This window comes from Notamacropus eugenii, chromosome 5 (genome assembly GCF_028372415.1).
Source record: "Notamacropus eugenii isolate mMacEug1 chromosome 5, mMacEug1.pri_v2, whole genome shotgun sequence".
NCBI lineage: Eukaryota > Metazoa > Chordata > Mammalia > Diprotodontia > Macropodidae > Notamacropus > Notamacropus eugenii.
Genome location: NC_092876.1, coordinates 240,239,580 through 240,264,400, shown reverse-complemented (window position 1 = coordinate 240,264,400; position 24,821 = coordinate 240,239,580).

The window sequence follows — 24,821 nt, the reverse complement described above, 5'->3', positions numbered from 1 at the left end:
CGCTGCTCCCCAGCATTCTTCCATCTCCATCGGGTCCGTGTTGCTTGAGTGCTCCCAGTTATTTAAGTGATTTGTCCTGTCTCCATCTTCTTCCTCACAATGGCTGCCTCCCTTCACCATCCCATTCCCTATCCACATGCCATCTGCCTTTGTATCCCTCCCCACTTTTCACTGCTTGTCTCTATATTTTGCTGTACTGTTTGCTCTTACACCCCTTGTGATTATTAAAACATGATTATTTCCCCATTTCCTGCTACCAATTGTGGTTTTTCCCAGCAAGTACTCAAAGAACCAGGTATGCTTCCTCCATTTCGTAATTTCATAAATTAATTATCAATTCACAATTATATTTTATCTGGTTCACTGCACTGATTGACACCTCTGTCCTGTAGCATCTTGCCCTTGATCCTGTGATTTACTCTAGCTTTCCTTTGTAATCTTATGTATTTTATTTTGTGCATCTAAAAACACAATTTGGAAAAAAAGTCCATAGACTTCATCAGATTGCCAGAGAGGTCCGTGACACATGAAAAGGTTAAGAACCCTTGTACTAGTGGGTTTGGAGCCCCAGAAGACAGCTGCTACCTCAGATTCTATAAGTAATCCTGAAGAACCTGAACTTCTATAACTCAAAATCTCTACAGCCAGTAGACATTAGGGCCAGTTCAGCTCTTAGCAAAAGTACTTCCTACAATAACATAATATAAACAGTGGCTATAAAACACTCCCCCTATAAACCTGAGATATACTTTCCCACATGTATATTACCTAGTATATGTATGGGAAGAATGTAGTCAGCATATAATAGCAGTGCCAAGTACCTATAGGATACATGTGTGACAAATGTAACTCACGAATCTTGTTATTACAGGGCCCAGTAACGTTTTCTGCTTTCAATGTTCTTATGCAGTTCCCCTTTGCTTGCAGTATTTCTGATGGGTAGGTTGCTCAGCTGATTGCCCAGGGACTCTTCCTTTCTATAGCTCAACTCTATATTGCTAAAGCTAGCTCTCTCTTGAACCCATAGCCAGCTCTTTTCTCTGCTGCCAAGGGTCTTATTCCTCAAAACTACTTTTCTTAAATTGCTGCTTTTCTGTATCTTTATCTGAGGTGTATCTCTGTTGCCTGGAATATCTGGTCACTGGATCCAGGTGGCTCAGGAGGAGAAAGTGAGGCTGGTGACCTTGCACAGCCTTCCCTTACTCAAAAAAAAGTCAAGTGCAAGTCATGTCATCATTTCTCTGATGTCATGGTCCTCTTTGAAAACAAAGGACAAACACAACCTGTGAGTAGACTGAGCTGCCTAAATGGGGACCCAGCTAGCTAGGTAACTCAGAGCTCTCTCCCTTTCCTTCTCCTCTCTAAAAGAAGGTAAATTTTGATGGCCAGAAGATGTCCAGTTAACTTATGGTACATTGACTAGATTCTTTTCCTTTCCTTCTGTTCCCTTCCCTTCCCTACCCATTTCCCCTAAAATCTTAGACCCCATGAACTCTGAAGCCCAAGGACTGAACAACAATGGGTCCCTGCCCAACCTCTACTCAATGGCTGTTTTGGATCCTCCTGGCTAAGAGTGAATGTCAATAGTAACAGCTTCTCTTTGAAACAACAACCCTGAGGCACTTGCCCCTCCCAGTGTGATTTATCTATTTTTTTTTCTTTTCTATTAAAGGGGCCATCTCCCTGACTATTTTTTAAAGAGGCCTGTTCATTGAATGAGTGTTACCCCATTTTGAGTGACTACCTGAAAAGGCCTTAGCCTAAAGGGTCAAGGTCTCCCATTGCATCCTGGGCGGACTCCAGTCATCCTGATGAATAGTCACTGTATCCAAATGGCTCAGGAGGAGAAAGTGAGGCTGGCAACCTTGCACAACCCTTCCTCCCTCAAAACAGAGTCAAGTGCAAGTCATGTCATCATCTCTCTGATGTCATGGTCCTCTTCAAAAATGAAGGACACACACAATCTCTGCTCCCTCAATTGTTCCTTGAATTCACTTGAACAGAAGAACTGCTGAACCACTGGATGAGTGTCTCCCAGTTGGCAGTCATGACCAATGGGAGTGGGTAGAAGAAAGAGAGAAATTCCATCCTTCTCCCTGGCATATATCTTCTCCACAAAGTACTCTTAATCCTGTATTTTCTAGAAACCGAATTCTGTCCCTAGGACTCAGCTATTTAAATCCTTGCTCATCCAATGAGGTTACTCCTCTTTATTTCAATTTATTTTTTTCAGGAAAAGGTTTCTATACAACTCAAAGGGACCAGGGGCACAGAGTACTTTTACAGTTGAGCAAATATCTTGTTAACAATTTATTACATTCTTGGATTTCTGAACTAGGGTGGGGATAAGGGAGCAGTGAGTAAATATTAACTTCATTGCACTTATATTTCCCATAATGAATGAAGGGCCTATGACAGGGGTGGGGAACCTGTGGCCTTCTAGATCCTTAAGTGTAGCCTTTTGACTGAATCCCTAGTCTATGACATAGTAGGCAAAAGTCTCTGTGTATGTGTTCTTGTCTTTGATTTTTTAAAAAATATTTGTTTTGTTTTGTTTTATTGGAGATAAATCCACAACTCCTTTAAACTGCTTTCTTCTCAAGTCTAATCCTATAATACTGCTCAGTATAACGCTTTGTTTTGTCCACTTAACATTTTCTATTTCTTTTTGCTCGTAATCACAAGTTCATAGACTTAGAGTTGGAAGAGGTCTTGGAGGTCATGCAGTCTAACCTCCTTATTTTGCAGGCAAGGAAACTGAGATCCAGAGAAGTTTAGTGACTTTCCTAAGATCACCAAAGTTGCAAGTGGCGGAGTCAAGATTCAAACAAGTCTTCTGTAGCTCTTGCAACTTCATCACACTATGAAGAACAATGCACTCATTAATTAATGTTTCTTTGAGTTTCTATGCTTTGAGCTTGTGTTTTCAATTTGACCAGGGATTGAATCTGACATTGATTTAAATCAAATTCACAAGACATTTGCTAAAAAGGCCCAGCATTCTTAAAGTCCACTGGGATATAAGCTTTCACCCTCAACTAAAACATAACACTTTCTTTCATCTATCATTTCTGTTGTTTGTTTTTGTTGTCATACCAGATTATGAGAGTTATGGATTGTATACTCCCCTCTGTACTTTTATCCAGTTAAATAGCATGGGCAAATTGAGGTCTAGGCTTTTCAAGGTCACAGTTTAAATCTGGAACAAACCAGTTTAGATTAAAGGGAGTGTCCTTGGCACCAGCTCTCTGTTGCAACATTACCTCCTTTAAATAGAGTAAGCCACTTTACAAAGTCCACCTTGCCAATGATACCATTTCAAAAACTTCTGAAACCACCTTAGCTTTTTCAAGAAATTCAGGCTGAGCCCCAAGACATTAAACTGCTCAAACATTTGCTGTTTGTTTTCACTTACCTTAAAAAAAGAAGAAAAAATGATGCTTATCTTATAAGAGACCAAAAGAAAAAAAATCAAGTTAAAAGTAATAATTACAACAGGATTTTGTTTGTAGTCCTTTCTTTAAACTACCTACGAAGTTCCAACTTTCACTGGAACTGGTTGGCTTTCCTTTTATTCTGCTATGTTTACTCTGCCTTGTTGTTCAGTCCTGTCCGACTCTTTGTGACCCTGTGGACCATAGCGCTCCAGTATTGTCCATGAGGTTTTCTTGGCAAAGATACTGGAGTGGTTTGCCATTTCCTTTGTCAGTGGATTAAAGCAAACAGAGGTTAAGTGACTTGCCCAGGGTCACACAGCTTGTAAGTGTTGGAGGCCTGATTTGAACCTGGAGTCTGATCTTTCTGAATATCCAGGCCCAACAGTCTGGAGCAGCCAACTAGCTGTACTTTTGATCTACTTTGCATCCAGTTAAATTCATGCAGTTTAGCATCACTTTTTTAAAAAAGGCCTTTCCCACCACCTGTTGCCTTGTGAAGCACTTCCTGCATAGTCGTTCCTGATTACTATCAGTTACGTGATGCTTTAGATCTGAGCTTTGCAAACAGCATACTGCACTGCTGACATTCAGTGACCCCTTGAGTTAATACTGACAGATCTGTAATCCAAACTCAAGGGATATCCCATATCCCCCAAAATTGAAATATCCCAGAATTGGGAGAAGAGATCAAAGAATGTTTCCCCCTGACATTGCAGCTAATAAGAATTAACCTAAAATGAAGAGATTAGATAGCTACAGAAATAATCTATGCTAAAGGTTGGTAAATGTGCTATTGATGGTAGTAGAGAATCTCCCAAATCCAATTAAAAAGACCAGAGAATCTCCCAAATAAATCAGAGGATTAGGGGATTAAGATCTCCAGGGAAAGACAAAAAACTAAAATATAACTAACATAAACCATACATAATTAATGTCTGCAGTGAGATAATGTGGACATACCAGAAAGGTGGTAGTCTGTATGGAGTCAAAAGAAAAAACAGAAGCAAAGGCTACTACCTTTCTCAGTGTCTCTTTAGATTTGTTGGAAAAAGTGAATGATCTCATTTCATTTAGCTATCTAGAAACATCCCTAAAGTAGCAACTCATCAGATTACCCTGACTTGTAGGAAATTTCCCACAGGAATGTACAAATACCTCTGCTCTTATTTTATTTTCAACAAAGAATCTTCTGATCTCTAATGAGTAGAGTGGAAAAATCACTGTGCCTAGAGTGAGATCTGGATTCTGGTCCTAGCTCAGTCATTAACCAACTCTGAGTTTCTTCTTTTGTTAAATTGGGATGTTGATCTAGACGACACATAGAACCATTTCTATCTGTAACTGCCTAATTCCTTGCTTGGGTGGGGTGGGGAATGGCACCTCCGTCATTCCTAATTCCACTCTCCCCTATTTCTCCCAGTTTCTGGTATTACCTCCTTATTGAAATCAATTTGTATTATTTTATATTTACTTCTCAATTTGTATCCTCCCAGTAGAATTTAAGCTCTTTGTGGGCAAAAATTGTGATTTCCTGCTTTTTTGTATCCCCAGTTTTTGGCACATACATTAATAATATTTGTTTAAATGAACTGATGCAACTTTTATGGGAATTTCCTGCACAGTTTGTAGACAGCTGCTTTTGTGTAAAGAGTCAAAAAGAGAAAAATGTTTTTTATCAGCATATTCCAAGCATACACCCTAAACTGCTTTGAGTAAAGTAATTCAAATTCTCACTAACAAAGACTGGTGATAAGTCATTGCCTGAAAATACCAGCTTCTTACAACACGGCAGCATTTTCTCACAGAAAGGTGAATGAGGTGTAATTATCTCTCTGTAATTGAAAACTAAATCACTGATGACTGTACAGTTTAAATATCTACTTAAGTACTTTCATTTTATTGCATTTATTTTTGCAGGACATGGTTTCAGCAAATAGGTTATTAATTTTTTTTATCGGATTAGAATTTGAATGGGCACATTAAAAACAAGTACAATTCAAATTTATGTCTTTTATAATTTCCCAGGTGATATTAAACAAGTTTTTTGAGATATATACATACATATATATATATATATATATACACACACACACACACATATATATATACATGGGTGTGTGCGTATTTAACTCTAATCTAACTATTCAAATTAACATAGATCCATAGGTCCAGGACTTGAGAGAATCTAGGCTGTGTTTAAAAGAGATTAGGCTTTTGGAACAATATGTTTGGCAACAATTTAGACCACTGGAACTGGTCTCTTAGTATAGAATCTGCAAATAAGAAGGCTTGTGAACTTGGGGAAATCATCATTTCTCTCTGTTCTCTCATCTGTAAAATGAGAGTATTACATAATCTTTAAGATCCCACCCAATTCAATTCAGGGAACATTTTTTTTAATGTCATCTATGTAGAAAGCACCATGCTAGGTTAGGCACTGGGAAAAATACATAGTTTGGATACAGCAGGGTACTAATTCTCATAGACAGGGTACTTGTCCTCTAAAGTAGGATGAAACACATACACATGTAATATGAGATAATTGTATTAAAGAGGTACAAAATTAAATACTGTGGGAGATCTGAATGGCAAAGGTGATTAACAAAGTGGGAGCAGGGTGGCATTTGAGTTGGGTTAGTTTTTTGTTCTAAAGATTTCTAGGAATTTACCAATGCGAGAGAGGACAATGTGAGCAAAGAAAGTCACAAAGAAGGGAAAGAAAGAATAAGGAATCTTTGGGGGTCAGAAGGTAAATCACAGATTTGGATCATAGATTTGGAGCTGCAAGTCACCTAAGAGGTCATTTAGTCCAAACCGCTCATTTTACAGATGAGGTCTGGAAGGATAAGGTGACTTGCTTATGGTCACAGTCATCCATTTGGCCCATAATAGAGCGAGAATGGTTTGGAAGAGGGAAAACTGAATTGCTGTTCAGTTCTGTCAGATTCTTTGTGACCCCATTTGGGGCTTTCTTGGCAAAGACACTACAGTTGTTTGCCACTGCCTTCTCCAGCTCATTTTACAGATGAGAAACAGAGGCAAACAGGGTTAAGTGACTTGCCCAGGTTCACACAATGGGAACATCTGAGTAGTGAGGACTGATTGGAATTCAGGTCTTCTTGACTCAGGACCTGGTGCTCTATCCATTGTACCACCTAACTGCCCTGGTGAGAAAAACTATCAGGAAAATAATGGTCCAGGTAGGTGGTAATGAGAAAGTGTACTAGAGTGGCAACCATGGGAATCAGCAAAAGAGAATGGCTTTAAGAAACAACGTGGATGACGGCAACTAAGTGGCACAAAGGATAGAACACTAGTCCTGGAGTTAGGAAGACCTCTCAGGGGTGGGGAACCTGTGCCCTTTGACATAAGGGCCAAATTTGAGGATCTAGAGGGCCACATATGGCCTCAAAACTACAGGTTCTGTACCCATAAGTTCAAATGTGACCTGACACTTACTAGCTGTGTGACTCTGAGCAAGTCACTTAACCCCAATTGCAAGAAAGAAAAAAGGAAGGAGGGAAAGGAAAGAAGGAAGGAAGGAAGGGAGGGAGGGAGGGAGGGAGGAAGGAAGGAAGGAAGGAAGGAAGGAAGGAAGGAAGGAAGGAAGGAAGGAAGGAAGGAAGGAAGGAAGGGAGGGAGGGAGGGAGGGAGGGAGGAAGGAAGGGAAGGAAAGAGGGAGGGAGGGAAGGAGAAGGGAGGGAGGGAGGGAGAAAGTGGAGGAAGAACAAATGGGACTTGCTAACTGAGTATGAGACATGGAGAAATGGAAAAGGCCAAAAGCAATGACAAGATTTTACACACAGAAGACTGAGTGAATGGCATCTCCACTGCCAGAGAGAATGAAGCAAGTTTAAGAACAAAGTTCCATTTTAAAACAAGTTGACTTCAATGTGTCATTAGGTACATTCAGATGGAGATGGAGATGCAGGTTATAAGCCAAGGAGAGGGAACTATATTTTGGAGTCATCAGCACAGACAGAGCAATCGAAGCTATAGTGGTGAATGAGATTGTCAAGAAAATGTCAAAAGAAAGAAGAGAAAAGGGTAAGAAATCTTGAGGAATCTGTATCTTAAACAATTGAGGAAAAGATGAGGGGCTAGTGAAGATTGAGAAGCAATACCTGAAACGTAAGAGGAGAACCTGGACAGTGCATTGTCTCTGATGGCAAGAAAAGAGAATATTAAGTAGTAAGGAAGAGTCAACAACTTCAAATGCAACAGGGAAGTCAAAGAGAATGATTGCCATTGAATTCAGGGATTTCAGTAGAGTGGTAGCAATGGAAATCAGATTTCAAGAAACACAAAGTATAGATAATTTCTTCAAGAAGTTTATCTGTGAAGAAAAATAGAGAAATGGGGCAGTAGGTAATATCCTTCTTTCCTCCCCCCTCCCCCATGACTTTGCATTTATTTTGTGTTTAACACCTTCTCTGGGTTATTCTTTTAACTTGTACTCAAATTCCCAGGGAATAGTAGTGTAGTGTAGCCTATGAGTCCAATGCCCTAACACTGCAACTTATGAGCCCACATTGGTATGTTTTCCATTAACTATCAGTCAATAAATATGAGAGATTAATAAAGGCATTTAATGCACCATGTTTAACTATAAAATGTTCTACCCATAGACCTGGAGTACACTCTTGCACAAATAAGCATAATGTCTGTGGAAGAAGTGAGCACAAACAGAAAATAATTGTAGTGAAGTATTTATATAATATTGTAATAAATGGGACCAGGACTACCCACTGCTCCAGTACAGCAGAGTCTAGAAGTCTTTTTTCTCCCTTGGAGTCTTGACAAAAATACTCACTGGGCATATCATGTATTCTGTGTGAGCAACTAGCTTCTCAGCTTGCTCTCTGTATAGTCTGTAACTGGCTCTCTTCTTTGCTGCCAAAAGTCTCACTTCTTGATGATTGTAGGCACCTGTCATATAAACACGTCTTACCTAGAGAAACTTAAGACTGGATCTCAGAGTCCTAGCTGACCTTTTTTGACTTTAGACTGAAACCTAAATTTAAACTTTAGATTGTTTCCCTTCCCTCCCCAACCCACCATCACTCCAGAGTGTAGTATAAAAATCTAGGGTTTGAGAAAAAAAAGATTTTGACCATTCTTTTAGGTGGCCAGGTCCCTTAGAATTAAAACTAGACTGCATGTATGGGACATGTGTTTCTTCCTTGGATCTACGTCTCAAATCATAAAGAGCAGAAGACATCTTGAAAAGTTCTTTCCCTTGGCCAAGAGATGGCACTAGAGTGCAATAAACTTGATAAATCTAAAAAACTCAGCTGTCCTCCAATCAGCAGAGCAGCTGGAGAGCTCTTTCAGCTCGTTCAGGCTTTCTCCAGCCAATCAGCAAAGCAATGCCTCTCCTCCAATCAGCAGGCTCCCCACAAAGAAGATTCAGCTGTTTCAGCTGGAAGCAATTTCCATGCCAGTTCCTTGTGACTCCCCGTGAGCTCAGGTTGTCCTCCTGCTTATTACTATATCTCTTTCTATACTTTCTTCTCAAAATTTCTCTTTGACTTACTCTGTCTTCCAATGTCTCAAATCAAAATATTCTAGAAGTCAATGACTGATCTTTACCTTGAGGTAAAATTCAAGAAATCTAACTTTCTCATAGATACAAAGGCAATCAATCCTTCTATAGTCCTCAAATGGTTATTTGATTTACCATTTTGTCGATTAAACCCTGCACTTAGATGCAAAAGAGTTAATGGACCACAAAGCCCTGAACTCATCATGACCTCAGTCAATCCCCTATTTTCAAACAAGTTTTCTTAATACATTTATCTAAGGGTCAATTCTCTATCTGATTCTCAAAACAGTCTGTATCTCTCCACAACAATTTTTTCTGAGAGCTGTGTTTCTTCTCAAGATTATTGTTATCAGTTTTCTCTACACAGGTATTATTTTTTTATTCCTTTCAGCAACCAAACTATTCATTTATGGAAATGGCAATAACTTACATGCACTTGTGTGGAGAAAACAAATATCTATCCTGTACTTGATCTACGTTTCACATTAAGTACTTTTCTCCTCCCCACCACCCACTTTGAGGAGTCCCTGGACTCTAGACTGAACCCAAAATTTACGTTTTAAGTTATTTTCCTTCCTTCCTCAATACTTCACTGCCAAAGAGTTTGAGAAAAAAAGATTTTGGCCATTCTTTTAGGTGACCAGTTCTCTGAGGATTAAAACTAGTCTATGTGCATGAGACAAAAAGTAAAAGGGGCTGTTGGTAGAGAGGGCAGTACCCAATGCCCTGGGTCCAAAAGTAGCTATATTGTTAAACATATAGATGTACATGTTGTATCCTTAAGGTCAGAAACCATTTCATTTTTGACTTTGTACTTCCAGTGCCTGACATTTAACAGGTGATTGATAAATACATATTGATTGATAGCTGGTGGGGTAGATCATGATGACTTTTTTATAGCATTAGGGAGACCTGTGTATGCCATTGGTGGATAGGAAGGAACCAATAGAAAGGAAGAGATTAATGGTTCACGAGAGAGTGAGAATGACAGCTGGTAGAGTAAGACACTGGAAGACGCAGAGAGATATCAAGGGATCTGGTTTTAGTGTGGAAGGATTAGGATTAGAATTCATTTGGAGAATGAAAGCCTCTCTACAACCAGAGGGAAGGAAGAAAGATTTAAGGCCTATGTAAAAAAATATAAGAAACAGAGGAATGAAGTGGAGGGAATTCATGTCTGAAACTTGAAGCTAAATCTCCTGGGAACCTCATAGCAATACTGTGGTTGAGAGCTTGAGGACAGAGAAAAGGTTGGGTATAGTTATTATAAAGAATGAGATGGGGAGTTTAAAAAAGTAGAATATGTATAGCAGGGAAGGCCTAGTTAAGGTTATATACCATATATACCATGAAAGGGTCTCAGGAAAGTTATCATTCTTTACCCACAACACTAATAGAGTGTAACCTAATTAGTTCCCAACAGATGGGAAATTGGAGCTAATATTAATGCAGGAGGAAGAGGAGGGGGAGGAGGAGGAGGAGGAGGAAGAGGAGGAGAAGGAGGAGGAGGATAACAGTTTAGGTTTACGAAACACTTAACAATTTACAAAGCACCTTCTCTACATTATCTTATTTGATTTTCACAACAACCCTATGAGGCAGTAGCATATCTACTATTAACTACTCCGTTTGCTTCAAAACAGGATTAGCCCATGACTCCCTAGATTATTTCTCTTCCTAGAGGCCTTTTCAGTCTGGCAACGCTTCCACCCAGTGGCCTCCTCCTCTGATTGGAGAGCTGCTCCCTGGAACCTCCATTTGAGGAAATATCCATCTCGCAATACTTCTAGCTTAGCCTGTAATCTACTTTTCAACCTTACACAACCTATTCCCTCCCTTTTCGGCTCCCTTTTATGTGTTATCTTCCTCTGTTAGAAAATAAGCTCTTTGAGGACAGGGACTCTTTTTTTTTCTTTTTCATTTGTATTCCCAGAGTTTAGCACAGTGCTTGGCACATAGTAAGTATTTAATAAATGCTCTATCTATCCGTCTGTCTATCTATCATCTAACTAGCTAGTTATACCATCCTACAAAAGATAAAATTTGTCCGAGTTCATATAGCTAGTAAGTGAAACATCTGGACTCAAACCCAGGTCTTTTGACTTCAGATAAAGCCATAATGCCAGACTGAATTATAGAAAATATTAATAGAAGTGTCACTTTATTACTTTGTAGTTTAGCAACATTCATTAGCTAGGCTAATAAAGTGTTACCCAGTGTAAGACCTTTTGGAATTGGCTTTAATGAATGGCAAAAATGATCTTTAATTGTTATATTAATTATCTATGTGTGAATATAGGAATGGGAATATGAGAAAAAAATAGCCATGATTTTGCAAAAGACCTACTCTAATAGAACACATCTTCACAGTCACATAATTGAAAGAAAAATACAAAGATCCCACTGTCTTGGTTTTTAATTGATTGCAAAAAAGCAGTTGACCCAGTAGAGCAAAATGAAGGCTCAAAGATTCTCCCCCAACAATTCTCACTTGTATGCAGTGAGTTCCAAAGATCTTGAAACAATTTTAAGCTATTGAAATTTAAAACTGCACCAAGACTTTCAGGACAATTTGTGTATGTTAAGATTACACAAAATTCCTTTTAAAAATGCAACCACATTCCTCCCATTCATTCTAATTCTTCTATACAATATGACTAATATGAAAATATGTTTAATAAGAATGTATATGTAGAGCCTATATTGGATTGCATGCTGCCTTAGGGAGGAGAGAGGGGAGGGAGGCAGAGAGAATTTAAAACTTATGGAAGTGAATGTTGAAAACTTAAAGTAAATAAATGAATTTTTAAAAATGCAACCACAGAGATAACTATTCAATGATCAATTATTAATATCAAGTGAGGCACAAAACAAGATGCTGTATATTCACCAAACTGGAATTCACCACTGTCAGTTAAGGTACTTTGTGGAATCCAAATAGAATTAACATGCCCTATGATAGGTGATAACATCTCCAGATAACCTTGTGGGGATGACAACTATGCTGAGTGCTAACAACCCCACAATGTTACATAAGCTTCTCAATTACATCTGTGACTATTGGAAGAGCTTAACAATCCATAAAGGAAAAATCAAGTGGACTTAAAAAATCCCACCCAATATCTCGATTACAATATTTGTAACTGACTAAGAACTTTCTCCTGGTTGGTGTATCTGTATACATAGAGGCACCATGTAGCGATGGATAGAGGCGTGGTCTGAGTGTCAGGAGGATCAAGGTTCGAATCCTGCCTCTGACACAAACTGGCTATATGACCCTGGACAAGTCACTTATTCTCTCAGTGCTATAAGTAATCCAGTAGAACATACCAGAACTGCAAATGAACAACGAATGAACTGGTGTCAGAACTAAATAAATTGTAGAAGAGCCAACTTGATTGCCCTAGGAGAACTGTATAGTGTTTTCAATTAAATGAAACTACTCCTAGACACAAAAAAACATCTTTGTAACATCAATGTTCTTCTGGTGATGCCAGGGACTATGCTAGGTCATGGGGATAGAAAGACAAAAATTAAATACTCCTTACCCTCGAGGAACTTATATTCAATTGGGGGAGAACATGTATGTATGTGTGTATATGTTTTATATATATGTATCTATATACACACACATATATCAAGATATACACATGCATACATACATATTTATTTAATATACATACAAAATAAATATAAGACAATTTGGAGGAGAGGCACCTTGCAGATGGGGGGATTAGGAAAGTGAGAGAAATTGATACACTATTATATTAATTTTATTGATTATTTCATATTATTGATTATTTTTATTACATGAATTTGTTAACATATTATATTAATTGCTAGTTGATATATTATTATATTACCATATTAATAATACTAATTATTAATTTGTGATCCACCCTTTTCCTCCTATTTGGGCTAAAGCCCAACTCCTGAAAAGGTCAGTCAGTGGCTGAAAGGAATGACTGAGTGATGAAATTACTCCTAGCCCCCAAGGCACATACTCCTTAACTAAATTGAGCTGATGGGGACCCCACCCAACTGGGAAACCTAATTTCTGTTTAGAGTAGAAACAGAATCCAGTCTGGGCAAGCCTTTGCCAGGGGTAGAAACTCCCTGTCCTTGATCCAAAACTATCCAGAGATGTCCAGATGGAAATGGCTTCCCCTGCCCAGATACCTTGAGACTGCTGAGTTTCATGATCAAGTCATGTTCTCAGCAGGAGGAGCTAAACACTTTTAGACCACCTTCTCGTTAAATGTCCACCTTCTCATTAAATGTCCACCGATCAGGGTTGAGTTTTACTTGTCAGGAGAGTTTCCTTTCAGAAGGGATTGAAAGCTTTTCAGAGTCTCCCTTGGTGTCTTTTCTTAAAGAGAGAAACCACCAGCCATCAAAGGACTGATTATTAGCTAGCTTAATTAATAAACTGATTATTAATTACCAGGAAACTGTCTCTTGGGGGTTTTGTCACAAAAAACGTCATGTAGATGCAGGAATCTGAGCTGAGTTTTAAAGGAAATTCTAAAACATCACCATCTTTAATCATCACAATTGTAGGTGACCAAAAGGATCACAGACAGCAGACACAATAATGATCTTCATGAAAGAAGTATTATAAGGGCTAACATTCGAGAAATATTTTCTGCATCTTTCTTCAAAAACAACCAGGTGGTGCAATAGATAGATGATTAGTCCTGGAATCAGGAACACCTGAGTTCAAATTTGCCTTCAGACATTTGCTAGACATGTGACCCTGGACAAGTAGTACCTGTCTTCCCAGAGTTGTTGAGATAATTTTTGTCAAATGTTTACCATGGAGCCGGGCATTCAGTAGGAGCCTGATAAAAGCTTGTTTTCTTTCTTCCTTTGGATTCAATAGTTTCCTTCGAAGCTCAACTCAAGGACCAGCTTCTCCATGGAACCTTTCCCAATCTCCCCAGGAGCTCATACTTCCCCATTTTTCCTCCCCTTCAAATCGCCTTGTTTTAATTTTGCATAGATTATGCATTTATCTACATGCTGTCTTCAATAGAAGGCAAGCTCCTGTGGCTAAAGATTGGGTTGTTTTTTTTAATCTCCAGTGCCTAATAAATATTTATTAAATGACTGCTTAATGAATGTCGAACACTGTGCTAGATGCTGGGAATGTAAGCATCAAAAATAAAACAATCTCTGCTCTCAAGGAGCTGACATTCTAATGGGCACACAAGTGCACTTAAAAACGTATACAGCATAAAGTTAACAGGTACAAACACAGCAGCTAAGTGGTACAGAGCTGAATTTGGATTTAGGAAGATCTGAGTTCACCAGCTGTGTGAGCCTGGGCGATTCACTTAAACTCTCAATCTCTGTTTCCTCATCTATAAAATGGGCATGATAATAGTACCTACTTGCCAGGATTGTGGTAATGATAAAATTAGAAAATATTTATAAAGCACATTGAATACTTTAAAGAGCTCTATAGCGATTTTTATATGTAAGATTATGATTATTACACAGAAAAGGGTACTCCAACGTAGTTTGGGAGGGATGGCACTAGCAGCTGAGAAGATCAAGAAAGGACTCATGGCACCTGAACTTCACCTTAAAAGGAGAGGGATTCTAAGACACAGATAAGAAAGAATTGCATTCTAGGCACAGGGGATGGCAAGTGAAGATGGAGGGGTATGCATAAGAAAGAGAGAAAACCAGTTTGGCTAGTTTGCCCTGTGGGAGAGGGAAGGAAAGGCCTAAGGGGTGGGCAAGATAGCTTGGGGCCAGACTGTGTAAGACTTTAAAAGCTAAATAAAGAAACTGATGTTTTATCCCAAGAGCAATAGGAAACCATGGGAGTTGATTGATTAGAAGAATCACGAGGCCAGATCTATAGTTCAGGAAATGACTTTGGCTGCAGGGTTGTTGTGGTTGTTTGTCCTTGTTCTTGAAGAGGACAGCGACACCTGGGAAGTGATGCCATGACTTGCAAATGAATTGGATTTAAGCGGGATGGCTGTGCAAAGTCACCAGCCTCACTTTCTCCTCTGGAAACATCTGACTCCAGTGGCATGACATAGATCAGAATGACTGGAGATGGCCTCACACAAGATAGGATGGACTGGAATGGGAAGAAACTTGAGGCAAGGAACCAAGCAATAGGGTATTTCATTCATCTGCACAGGAGGTGATGAGGGCCTGAGTTAAGATGGTAACTGTGTGAGTGGAGGGAAGGATCAGATTTGAGAGAAATGAATGGTAAGATTTGGTAACTGCATATGTGGGGTGAAGGGAAGTGAGAAGTATAGGATAATACTGATGTTATGAACATTGGAGTCTAGGAGAATGGTGGTACCTTCAGGAGAAATAGGGAAGTTTGGAAGGAGGAGAGTTTATAGAAAAAGATAATGATAAATATAATTTGGCTTTAGATATGTTGATTGATTGAAATGTATTGTAGGAAAAGGAGGCAGACTGGTCATCATAGGTTTACAGTTTGGGTGTGTTGGTGCCCATGAAATGTTAAAAGCCCTAGAAGAAGAAGCCCAACACTTTGGACTGATGATCTATGAAAGAACATGGATTGTATAGAATGAGATCTGAGTAGGCTGCCATCTTTAGAGATGGAGGGAGTACCCAATCAATGACAATATGGACTGAAGTATATGTATACTAATGTATCCTGTTTAAATTGTTGTTGAGTTTGTCCTTTGTTCTCAAAGAGGATCGTGACCTCAAGATGTTGAGCTGACTTGCAGGAGACTTTGATTTGAATGAGGGAGGGCTGTGCAAGGTCTCCAACCTCATTTTCTTCTCCTGAGCCATCTGGGTCCAGTGGCCTGATATTCATCAGGATGGTTAGATATACCAAGCTGAAATTCTGAAGGGCAATAACAGAGGCATTCAAATATAACTGTGGAATTCCTTTCAGGGATTAAGGAAGTATTCCATGCCTTAGAAAAAGATGTGAGATTGGAATAGCTCAACTGTGTATGAAAAGGACTGGGAGATGATGAACTTGCCCCAAGGCAATGCCTTCATTCATTATCTTTATCCCCAGTCACTCATTTCAGTAAAATACCAACCAGAATCTGGGAATTTAACTGGTCTCTTGCAGAGCAAATTTGTTTTGAATAGGGAAGAATTCTCAAAGAGTAGAGGCTATACCCACCTAGCACTTGCCTAAAAGGAAACAAACCTCTAGAATGAGGCCCTAAGGGATCAGAGGAAAGGTTTCTGTAAATCTTGGGTTAATGGTCTCTGCACTTTCTAGAAAGAGGTTGTAAACCTGCCCCTTAAAAAATCGGAGCCAGAGACTGTTCAAGACAGCAGTTGACCACTGAAGAGATCCTAGGGAGTCCATCTAGCAGAGACACCATGTCCTGTGAACAGCCTACTGTCTCAAAGATCAGTCTGGGCAACAGCAGCCCAGCAGAAGATCAATTTACCAAGCTTAGTCCAGTCCAGCAGCCAGTCAAACTTCCTGGCCCAGTTTGGCAGCAGTTGCACAGAATCACTGAGCACTCTGCCTGGACCAGTGGGGCAGGTGAGTCTGGTGAGGAACCAGCTCTGCACCTAGATTTGCTTGATGTGGCCTTGTAGAAGATTGACCCAGACAGCTGAGACATCCAGGTCCTTCTAGGAACTAGCCCAGGGGAAGATCTAGCATAGCTGTGCAGAAGAGGGACTCAAACATCACCAGTACCACACCCCACAGTGAATGCTGTGAAGACCCTCTGGAAAAAGAAAGGATATTGAAGCCCTGGATTTCTGAAGCTTAGCTACATGTGTTCCTTGAATGTGCATCTCTGTTTGTTGTGTTATTTTTCAGTTGTGTCCAACTTTTCATGACCCCATTTGTGGTTTTCTTGGAAAAGATACTGGAGTGGTTTGCCATTTCCTTCTCCAGCTCATTTTGCAGATGAGGAAATTGAGGCAAAGAGGGATAAATGACTTGCCCAGGGTCTGAAGTTGGATTTGAACTTGGGTCTTCCTGACTCTGGGCCTGGCACTCTAACCACTGCACCACCTAGATGTCTGTATGACTCATTACCATTGTGCTATTAGTTTATGACCACTCTTCCTCCCATTGACTCTATGTTAAGCTATGGGAGAGTACACCCCAGGTTTGAGGGGAAATCCTTTGTGACTACTATTCTGATTGTGCCATCTGAGTTAACACCTTGCTAAGAAATGAGTCTACTTCTTTAATGTTAAAGGGAAGCGCTCTGGTGGGAACACACAAGCTACAGTGTTAGGAGGTAGCCAACCTCAAAATTACTCCTAGAACCCTGACAGTAGCAGCAATCTCCCCTCTGTGGATCCAACCTGCCAGTGGGGCTTGGATAGGTGAGCCCAGAAGACTAGCCATACAAGAAAGTGGATATTTTTAAAGTGTTCTAACTCCTAAGTAAATTTCGATAGAATGCCCCCATAATCTTGTTTACATTATCAATTTAATCAATCCGTTAGCATTTATTCTAGTACTATGCTGGGCACTGTAGGGAATATAAGAGAAATATGAGACCCAGTCCCTTTGCTAATAGATAATTTTAACATAAAACATGCCTAGCCCTGTTTCAATATATCTTCAATATTGAACAATAATAATAGTTTATATTAACATGGCATTTTACAGAAATAAGGCCCTTTATAGGCATCTCATTTTATCCTCATTGCAAACTTTTATTCATGAAATCTAAATTAATGAAGTTTAATTAAGTAGAGGCAATCCCTGACATTAACATTTGATTTAGGAAGGACCCCTAACTCAGAGTGCAGATTGATACTTACTTTATTTGGTCATGACCCACATGGGGAATTTATTTTGCTTGACTAAACACATTTGTTACAGAAAAAAAAAAAAGGAAGGACCTCTGACCTACTGTTCTCAGTGCTCTATCTCTGCATATCACTTCCCCTTCCAGTCTGAGGCATCTCTGCCCACTGATGTCAACATTCTCTTTTACCTTCTTCTGACTGAGTCACCCGAACCTCTGTTCAGTGTAAACCCCCAGGCCCAGAGTTTAGCAAGGCTTATCCAAAGATTTGGAGTTTTGACCCAGAGGCCCAAAGTCTTAAGGATTCTCAGGGCTAACTATTTTAGTGTAGGAATCGGTCGAGTCAACATGTGAATGGGCTGGCTTGGTAACCTAACCATCGCGACATAGTTTCTATGGAAAAATGCATTGGTGTTTCATAGAGCTGACTTCAAAGAATTCTTGAAACACATCCAGGGCTAAACTTTGCAGTACGTGTTTGCTTAGACACTTTGTTGTTTGACTAGTGCCTTGGGCACCTTCGTAATTCCTTACCTCCAGCATTCTGTACTGGAGCTTCGGGGAAATTTCTGTTTGTTTGTTTTTTACCCCTCCCTCCCCCCATCTGCTAGAGGATTAAGCGTTTCTTCCTTCTCCAAGTTGCTGATATCTAAACAAATTAGGCCTCTGAGCACCCAAGGCAAATAGGATTCTTTGGCTGAGGGAAACGTAAGGTTTTAAAATGACTTTTCCTAAGCCTGTGATCACTTTTGTTTACAAAGCTGCTGAAAGCTAGAGTCACCTCAAAATCAGATCCAGGGAAGCTGAGTGACTCTCTAAAACTCATCAGGGCATTTATGGATGCATGAAAATACGTCCCTGATTATTTGAGTCTCGGGAGGAATTTATTGAACTATGTTATCCTAGATTTCTTAGTGAGAACACTTCGTACACAACAGGGAAAATAAGACCTACTAGTTGCTAACGGCCTTTCAAATAATTTTGCTTTATCCTTTCAAGGAAGTCTATGCAGAGAGATCTTTTCTGTTGGGAAAATGGAGCTTTATGACTGTGAACTCAATACCTACCACTAGATGGAGTTCATCTGTAATCACTTCTGTGTATCTTTCAAAATAATAGAAATGGAAGCTGGAGAGAGTGGGAGAAATGGAGGAAGCCAAGTTGCTTAAAAAAAATTGGAGCTGTCATCAGACTTGGATTTACAAATTGACAAAAAAGGAAAAAAGTTTGTGTGATTAGAGGGACATCAGAAAAGTATCGGCAGTGTGGAGTAGTTGATCTGTAATCAAATCTTGGCTCCAACATGGATTTCTTATGTAATCTTTGAGCAGTACTTCTCAAAGTGTGGTCCAGAGACTTGTGGGAGTCTCCAGGACCCTGTTGGGTGATCCATGTGGTAAAATCTATTTTCATAATAATATTAAGATTTTAATTTCTAATACATTAGAAATTGATAGATATAACCCACATGAACAAAAGCCCTTTTGGGGATCTGTAATAATTTTTAATAGTTTCAAGGGGTATTTAGGGCAAAAATTTAAGAATCACTGTGTTAGGCAAATCATTTTACTTCCTTAGGTCTCAGTTTCCTCATCTGTGAAATGGATCAAAGATGTCAAACTGTGAAACCCGCAACACTTTCAAGTGCAGTCTGAACCAGGTTAAAATGGAATTGGGAAACATTTAACAAAATAAAAACTTTAAAAATGAAAATATAGATAATGTCACATTTTAAAACTAAATCAAATGCAGCCCTCAGGGATCCTTATGGCTAAATGGCACCCATTTCTATTTGAATTTGATATCACTGGACTAGATGACTTCCAAGTTACCTTCTAGCTCCAAATCTACAATTTATTCATCAATCATCAAATATGTATTAAGTACTTACCACCTACAAGGCATTGGGGATACAGAGACAAAATAAAACAGCTTTTGTCTTCAAGGAGCCTATATTCTACTTCTATTATGATTTTACAAAAATAAAGAGCAAGAAATTCTACCGTTAAAGAGTTATTCCTTTAAGAGAGAACAGTTCTTAGGGGAATATCCTCTTTAAACGCAAATGCCTCTGAGAGATGTAGCCTATGAAGTATCTAAAATTCAGTATGAATTTGTGAAATTATTTTCCTCTGGTCCGGAAGAGGCAGGGTATGGGGAAAGGCAGCCTGACATGGTGAACAGTAGAACACTGGAATGGAGTATGAAGATCTGTATGGAAACCTACCTCTGACACTTACTAGTTATGTGACTAAGAACAAATCACTTGTTTATACTTCAGTTTTGCCATCTACGAATGGAAGAAATAATGTCCATAGCACCTATCTCCCAGTTTTGGGTTGAGTTTCAAATGAGATAATGTATATAAAATGATTTGCAACTTTTAAAGTGCTATTTATAAATCAATAAATCAAAATGGCACTTTTTTTTGCTGTAACTCTAGATACATACAGGGGAAAGGGAGGCTACTGAAAGAAATAGAAAGAGAAGGCAGGAAGACATCCTTTTTGCTTTGTGATTTTGCCTTGGACTATCCTTGGCAAGATGGATTCTTCTACAACATATTTCAGAGCCGATATTAGTGCTCAGTGGTCATGGAGGGGCAGTAGCAGAAGGAATAGAAACAAAAACCAGAAAATACAGGCATGATCTTGGTTCCTATGTCTGTGTACTTAGTTACCCCTTTATGTGTTGATATCTCATGTACTTGGTCATAAATAGATTGCAATATGCATTAGTAGAAAGAATTCCCATACTAGAAGTTACCTACACTGATGAAATTACAGGGCTTTCAAATATTTGCAAATGTTGGTGTCTGCAAGGTTCTGTACTTTCTTATTTTTGTGTGCCTCTCTCTTCTTTTATATAAGTGAATGTGCACATATGTAAATTATATGATATCTGCCTGCCTACTAGTGGGCATTTGGAGTTATCAAATGTGGAAGAAAGGATACAGGGTCTTATTCTTGGGAGGCATCATGGACTTCAAGTTTTCACAGAACCCATGACTGGCCCTTGACAAGGTCTCAAAGTCTCTCGTTTCTAGAGTTTCCTCACCTCCAATACCTCTGAACATCTGAGAGACCTGGGAAGGTCTTAGAAGATGTGATGATATTGTTGACCTTATGATAGGGTTATCATCACACAACCTTTCATGTACTCATTCTCTAAGCAGATGCACAAGAATACCTCAGGTATAACATGGGAAACAAATGGAAAATAGAGGAAACCACCCAGGTCACTCCCGTATGACCCAGAATTTACTTAGTGAAATTTTCCTAAAATGGATGAAGATTATGTTCTCTTGTATGAACTGAGCAAAAAATAAAATAAATCCATCTAGGAGATTCCTGTCTGGAGAGAGAGAGATGATCAACAATAGAAGATCCCTTCAATGAAGTTACTGATGGACTTGATTCCACTTCTTGGGGAAAAAAATTTAAAAAGAGAAAACCAAAGATATGTATGAAAGGGTGGGGGAGCTAAAGAAAGAAATTGCGGGTGACTCATTCCAATTTTTTGGAAAGAGTAAGATGTGTTTCCTTCCCCACCAATCTGACTTTTTTAGAGGAAGGTTGGCAACATCCACTTTGAGAGATTAGGCAGATCTTGACATGAAGTCGGTTTGCAGCAGTGCTCCACCCTAAGAGAGTTAGGTCATAAGTTAAAATCATTGGTGTCTTTCATTCTCCAAATTCAGGATGAGAAAAAGCAGCTACACAAAGTGAGTGTTTACTTTATCTCAACTTTTGCCATGAAGGTAAGCGGTTGATGGTGCACACTGATTCCTTTTTCTTTTCCAATGACAACAGACATTCATATCATTACTCAACTCCTTGTGGCCCATTTTGCTTCCCCCAAAGGTTAGTCTTTTTTAAATAATGAAGTTGACTTTGAAGGACAATTGTATAATGCCACACCCATTAAAATATCGAAGTATTGAACCTACTCTAATATATAAATATGCACACATATTTAACTCACCTTATGAAAAAAGAATAACTTTGCAAATAGTTACTTGGGTGCTCATTTTCCCCCTTACTTAATATGTATTGTCTAAGACTCTCTCAAAACTTTAAGTTCCATGGAAGGTACTGAGAAAGTTCCTGACCAGGAGATCCCTCAATCGATAAAATCATAGGTCCAGAAAAAAACAAAACGAAACAAAAAGTCATATATATCATGAAATCAAAATCATATCTGGTTAAAAATATGCTTGATTTTTTTCCCTAGAATTTGAAACTTACTTAGAAAATACCATCTGTAGGAGCCTGAAATTTCTCTGAGTAATTTTATTTAATAGTGTTTCCAAGAAACTGTCTTTCAGTAGTGTCAGATAGCAAGTTGCACACCCATGATTAATTGGTGCTTCAGCATCACTGAACGCTAGGCGGCAGATGATCCCCAAAGGATTATTGTGTTTTTGTCCCAGCTGTCCATCAGGTTAACTTGAAGTCTGAATACTTTGGGGGCCTTGGAGTAGGAAGAAGCAAAGAATATCTTCAGACATCTTCATAGTCTTTGAGGAGGCTAAGACTGAGGATCTATCTCAGCAAGTGAACAAGACAGCAGCAAAGAAGTTTAAGGTAGCAGATGTGCCCTCACCCATTACAGAGAAATGGCACCAGGCCTCAGCATCAAAGAGAAGAATGAAGAGGAAGAGGTAGATGAGATTGTGTAACACTGAGTTAGTGATGGCTCAGGCCAATGTGTTCTGCTGTCCAGGCTTCCAGGCTTGGAAACATAACAATAATGACACTGCCAATGCCATCATGGAGCTGACCATGTAGCCACTGCCCTGTCCAACCAACTCCACCCCATCCCAGAAACTGTTCAGTGTGGCAGGGAAGTCATGGAAGTGTCTGTATCTACCCAGCCTGACTCTAGAACCACTCCGTGTTCCTAAAGATTGAATAGCCTCAGGAGTTGGCAATGCCAAGTGAAAATTTATATCATGTGAAAAAAAGAATTATTCCCTGGGCTGATCCCCCTATTAGAAGTAAGGATTCAAGTTTCATCCCTTGCAGGAAAAGTCTTTGTTTTTTCTATAAATTAAAAAAAATCCATCTTTTGTCCTTTCAATAATGCTGTCATTTCTTTATATTCCTCCTTCCTCCAGAAATAATGCTCTCTTGAAACAAAATACAATTCAACAAAACTTGTGTTCAACCAACACCCTGACGATATCTAAAAATGTATTCTTCCCTCCACACCTTTTGTCAGTCACCTCTTACAGGAGCAGAGGAGGTATGTTTCCTCATCATTCCTGTTGAATCAAGATTTTTTATTGTAGTAATTGGAACTAGATATTTTTTAGTGTTGTTTTCTTTATATCACTGTGGTCAGCGTATATATTTTTCTCTTGATTCTGTTTACTTTGCTCTCCATCAGTCAAAACAAGTCTTCTCAGATTTTTTCCGAATTCCTCACTGGCCATTTCCCACAACACAAAATCATTCCAGTATGTTCGTACAACACAGATTTATTCAGTGATTCCCCATCAGCATACACCTCCTTTGTTTCTAGGTTTTGGCTATCACACACAAGCAAAAGTGCTGCTGTATTTTGGTTTGAGACCTTTTTCTCTCTTCTTTTTACTTCAAAACTGCTCTCTTTCTCCTAAGAGAAATTTTAGCAAGTCATCTGCTGAGAGATTCCCTCAAACATATAGTATGAGGACCCTAAGAACAAACTTTGAAACTTTTATTCAAAGGAATATAACACCAAGTGTCCTTTTTGCATCCTTCAACCTCAGCTAACATCCCACCATATAGAGGAAGTCGTTTCTAACTCCTCTTAATTCTAGGGCCTTCTCTATTATTTCCTATTGATCCTGTAAATTGCTTGTTTATACCCAGTTTGCCTGTTGTCTCACCCATTCAATCCTGAGATCAGGAACTGTCTTTTGCCTTTCTTGTATCCCCAACACTTAGCACAGTGCTTGGCACATAGTGGGTGATTGATAAATGCTTGTTGACTGTCTCTCCCTCAATCTCTATGTCTCTCTCAATCCGTCTCTTTCTCTCAATCCCTCTGTCTCTCTATCTCTCTGTACATATATATATGTGTGTGTGTGTGTGTATATATGTATGTATATATAATATATGTATATATATATATATGTATTACACATACATATTTAGTTGGTGAGAGGATCAAGAGAGGGTAACATTCATTTTCTTAGTCCATTTTGAAGCCTGAAAATACCTTAAAATACTGCCCCCCTTTATATTTCACAACTTGTTTACTTATCAAGTTAACAACTTGGCAACAAGAGTTACATTTTTTTGCATGAAATCCTTCCCTGAGAAAACACACACCTGGAACTTGTCAGCAAAGACATTCCTTTCCAAACTAAAAAATAGGCAGGTAGGCTACTGGCAAAGTTGGCACAACCTAGCACTAATCCTTTCTCACAGCACCAAAGCACAACTCAGCACTGACTTCAGTGTATCACCATGTATCACCGTTCCAGTCAGAGAATCTCAGGAGTCTTTTGATCCATTTTCTCAAGTCATCTTATTTACAGGCTGTCTGCGTGTGGTTTATGACAAACAGGCAAGAGAACCAAATACAGTTCACCTGAAACAGCTTACAGACCCCCCAAAGTAGCAGACATCATGCTCTTTTGTTCCATGTAAGTCACTACCAACCACTCTGTTGTAGTCCATATCTGCTTCACTGAAATCTGTGTCTACCTCATATTAGCCACATGAGGGTCTGTGTTCTCAGACTTGGCATTCCACATCTCTGATCCTAACCTCTTTATGTGTTGTCTTTGGCAGACTCACACAATCACACTTAATCTCCTCTCTACTTCGACTGAATCTTTCCCTTTTCCTTTAAGCCATTAGCTCTTCCCTGGAAACATAAAATTCCCTATCCAACATAGATTATATGGTAAATTGTTTCACTAGAGCCCTAGAGCTGTCCCATGCTTTTCTCTTCCAGACTGTAGAGATTCAGAGCTAAGTAAATCTGACCCATTTCTAATTCATACCGCAGGAAAAACAGAAGGCAAAGTTTTTTTGTTGTTGCGTTACAGTCTCTCTTTCTGACCCTTTCTCCCAACCCTTCCCTGTG